Source organism: Lipotes vexillifer, unplaced genomic scaffold (genome assembly GCF_000442215.2).
Source record: "Lipotes vexillifer unplaced genomic scaffold, Lipotes_vexillifer_v1.1 scaffold382, whole genome shotgun sequence".
Classification (NCBI taxonomy): domain Eukaryota; kingdom Metazoa; phylum Chordata; class Mammalia; order Artiodactyla; family Lipotidae; genus Lipotes; species Lipotes vexillifer.
The window spans coordinates 9,423,520-9,428,046 of NW_006780611.1; positions in this window are offsets into that span (position 1 = coordinate 9,423,520).

Here is a 4,527-nt window from a genome sequence, read left to right on the forward strand (position 1 = left end):
CTGGGGGTGCCTCGGACCGCAGTCTCGGGCCGCCGCCGCTCCGCGCCTCCCGCGCGTGCGATCAAATTGTGTGTGTGTGTCTGTGTGTGTGCGCGTGTGTGTGTGCGTGTGTGTGTGCGCGCGTGCGCGCGCGCGCCCCTGCCTGTGACCGTGCGTGCGCCGGCCCACGGCCCGGTGCGTCCTGTGCGGTTGTGTGTGTGCGATGCGAGGCGGAGCGGGTCGGAGAGTATGTGTGTCTGGCATGTGCATGCGTCTGCGTGTCCGGTTCTGTGTGCGCCTGGATGCGTGTGTCTGTTTTGCAGTGTGAATGGGTCTGTGTGACGTGCAGCGTGTACCCGGGTCTGTTCCCGTGTGTGCATGGGCGTGGATCCCGGGCGCTGTGCCTGTGTGTACCTGGATCGTGATTGTGTGCACACATCTGTGACCGTGTGCAGAGAGGCCTCTAGGTCTTGTGCTGTGTGCATGCCTGGCCCTGGGCGTCTGTGATGATGTATACGCATTTGTGACCACCGTGGGCAGAGGCCTGGTTTTGTATCGTGCTGCGCGCATAGCGCTGGGCCTGTTACTGCGTCTCCACAGGTCTGTGTGTTGGTAAAGATCCCCGATGTACACCGGCCTGTGGGCCTTGGGCCTTGGCTTACTTGTATCCTTCTGACCCCCTCCATCCATGCATGTGACCAACACAACTGTGTGCTCCCTCTCCCCCAGGCATGGCCCACTGACTCCGGGCGGAAACTTCCCCTCCCCCCGCAGTGGGCACTCAAAGCCCACTGGCCCTGCCCACATTTTGGGCGTCCTCTCGAGCTACGCGGCCAGCATTAGCTCTCCAAGCGCCCACCATTTCACACCTTGGCCCCTAACGTTCTTGCTCCGGGCTCGAGGCGCCCTCCATGTGCTTCCTGCCCTTCCGGGGCGGTGGGCTTCAAGCTTCCGCTCTGGGGGGCCCGTTGAGCATTCACTTCCACCCGTGTGTGCAAGGCATCTTGGATATGCAGCAGCACCACTGTAGACCATCGGCAAAGGAGAGCAGGGCAGGGCGGGGAGATGCCTCAAGGCTAGGTCCCAGCACATGTTCCCAAGGGCAGCCCCATGGACCTCTGGAGCCACCTCCTGCTGGTCTTCCTACTCCAGGTGCTCCGGGCCCCCCTTTATCCAGTCTTGCTAGGCAGCCGGGCGGACCCTTCTTCAGCATTCATTTGAGCAGGTCACTCCTCCCTGAACCCCAGAGGGCTCCCACTTGCTCTCAGTTTAGAAGGAGGCCCCGGTGACCTGGACCCATCCAGTTTTTCAGCATCGCCCGCTACTGTTCATCTCTGCCTGAAAGTTCCCTCTAAGCCGAAGATGAGCAAACTATTGTCTGTAAGATCCAGATAGTAAATATTTTCGGCTTTGCTGCTCATAGGGTCTCTGTCTCAACTAGTCAACTCTGCCATTGTAGCATAAAATCAACCATAGATATTGTGTAAAGGAATGAGCATGGCTGTGTTCCAATAAAACTTTATTTATGACCACTCAAGGTAAACCATTATTCTTCTTTTGATTTTTTTTCCTAACCACTTGAAAACGTAAAAAACATTCCTAGCTGGCACTGCTCTAGGTATATAGATCCCTGAGCCCTATATATCATCCCCATGACTCACCTGCTTCAGGTACTCTGTCACGCCCCCCAAATCCCATTGATTCTACCCTGAAAATGTCAGCCTCCTCTTATCCCCCACCTGCCTCTCTAGCAGACTCTCTGCCCTTGTCTCTCCACCCCCACGGAATCCTCACTACTGCTCACACACACTCACCTCCACCTCGCCATGCCCCTCCCTGTGCCTCTACTCGGGGACTCCTGCCACCTGGAAAGGGTGCTCTCAGAGACACTTTCTTGCCCCCCACATCCCCAGCAGAATCTCCTCCCACGGCCTCCTGCAGTAGCTTGGGCATCCCTCGGCCCAGAAGTGGAGCACTGTTTCAGGTCTGGCTTCCCCAGCAGACTTGTTCTGGGCATCTAAGAAACCTGGACACCGGCCCAGCACCAAGCTGGGCACAAAATATCATATCCCTCAGTTTTCACAGCTTCCAGCAAAGGGGAGGTGGTGAAATGACATGCCCTGTGCTCGAGTTCAAGTCTGTGGGGCTTTCTCAGTCTTCACTCTCTTCGCCAGGATGCTCACGGTGGGTGGTCTGTAGTATTCATCTGTCACTTCGTGTGCCCTCTTTCTGCCCCTGACAAGCTCTGGCTCCCCCCTAGACTATGAGCCCCGCAGGTCCAGATCAAGGCCTGAGCCACAAGTATGCCTTTTTGTCCTTTGAAATTTTTTAATTGACTTGAGTGAAGAGAGAATAGCTGCACACAGTGCAAATTTGAAAATTATTGAAGGGTGGCAGGTGGAAAGCATGCTTCCCTCTATGTCAGGATTTTACCCTTATGACATTTTTTGTGATGCGGCTCGTTTGATGTGAAGCCATTTTGTTGTGACCTGAAAACCAATCCATTCCACTTAAAGCCTGACTCCCTTTTGGTTTTTTTAATAAGGTGCAAAATAGATGTGGTCACCTGTCGTTTAGCCCCCAGGCCCTGCTCACGGAGACGAGTGAGAGGTAAGGCTTGTGGGCAGGTCACTTTGCACGGTGGTAACTGGGTTCAGGAACCAGAGACATCTGGCTTCAGTCTGGGTTTTTGTGCAAATGACTTAATCCTCAGTTTCCTTGTCTGTAAAATGGGGATAAGAAAGCCTCCCTCATAAGGCTGCTCAGAGGGTGAAATGGGTCCCTGTACATGAGGCCCTCCTCAGGGCCTGCCATCCAGTCTCTATCTTAGCTTCAGGGCCGCCTTCTCCTGAGCCCTGAGTACAGGGCTTGACATGCAGGAGGCACTCAATCAACACTTGCAGAGAAAAAAAAATGAGTTCATGCTGTGTGCATGCTGCTTGTCATTAAAAAAAAACAGTGATTGGCCATTTTGACCTGTCTGAAAATGGCCACTTGGGAAAGCTGTGTCCCCAGTGTCCTGCTTCAGGGGCCTATACCCTGCATCCCTCACTGGGGCACCTCCACCCACATGTGGGTGCTTTTAGGCCCATGCACTGGAGAGGGACCTAAAGGCAGGCACCCCCCAGGGAGGTCAGTTGTGTGGAGGAACAAGAGTGGGATTGGCCTTCCCTGCTCGGAGCTGGCCGGGACAGGGAGACTCTGGGGGCCTGCTCAAGCATGCTGTGTCCTCTCCCCACTTGGGTCCTTGTTCTCCGGAACTTTCCAGATTCCCAAGCTTCTTGGGAGACCACAGGGGAGTCAGACTTGGTTGGGGCCACACCAAAGTCGGCCTCCATCTGCCCATTGTGTTGGGGACTGCACGTGGCAAATGCCTGCCACCCACCCCAACAGAGATGACAGGTGACTTGCCCAGCCACACACAACCTGCCTCTGGCAGAGCTGGGCACACCAGGCCCCACCTCTCCACTCTCCCTGTACAGGCCCTGCAGCGCCAGGAGCCCACCTCTGAGATAGCTGCCAGGAGGGAAACAACCCCCAGTTCTTTCCTCCCCAGTCTCTTCCCCTCCAGCTTTTATAGAGGGCTGGCTGCCAGTAGCTGCTCGACAGGGGGAGAAGCCAAGTATTGTCGTGATTAAGACCTGGGTTCTAGGGGCTTGTCTGGTGGCACAGTGGTTAAGAATCTGCCTGCCAATGCAGGGGACACGGGTTCAAGCCCTGGTCTGGGAAGATCCCCCATGCCACGGAGCAACTGGGCCCGTGAGCCACAACTACTGAGCCTGCATGTCTGGAGCCTGTGCTCCGCAACGGGAGAGGCCACGACAGTGAGAGGCCTGCACACCGCAATGAAGAGTGGCCCCTGCTCGCCGCAACTAGAGAAAGCCCTTGCACAGAAACGAAGACCCAACACAGCCAAAAATAAAAATTAATTAATTAATTAATTAAAAAAAAAAAGAACAGCTTTTTTTAAAAAAAAGAATCCGCCTGCCAATGCAGGGGACACGGGTTCGAGCCCTGGTCCGGGAAGATCCCACATGCCACGGAGTGGCTAGGCCCATGAGCCATGACCGCTGAGCCTGCGCTCTAGAGCCCGTGAGCCACAGCTGCTGAAGCCGATGCCCCGCAACAAGAGAAGCCACCACAGTGAGGAACCTGCATGCAGCAACAAAGACCCAACACAGCCAAAAATAAATAAATAAATTTATTTATTTTTTAAAAATCTTGTAATAACCTATAATGGAAACGAATCTTAAAAAATATATATATATATATATATATATATATATATATATCTGAATCACTTTGTTGTACACCTGAAACTAACACAACATCACAACATTGTAAATCAACTATATTTCAATAAAATTAAAATTAAAAAAAAAAGACTTGGGTCCTAATGCACCTCCACTGCCTGTTCCAGTCATTTCACTGTGCTAAGCCTCCGTTTCCTCATCTGGAAAATGGGGATGATCCCTGCCCAGTCATCACGTTGATATTAGTGTGGAACCTGGACGTACCCATCCTCTCCCTTCCCCTCACTCACTCCCC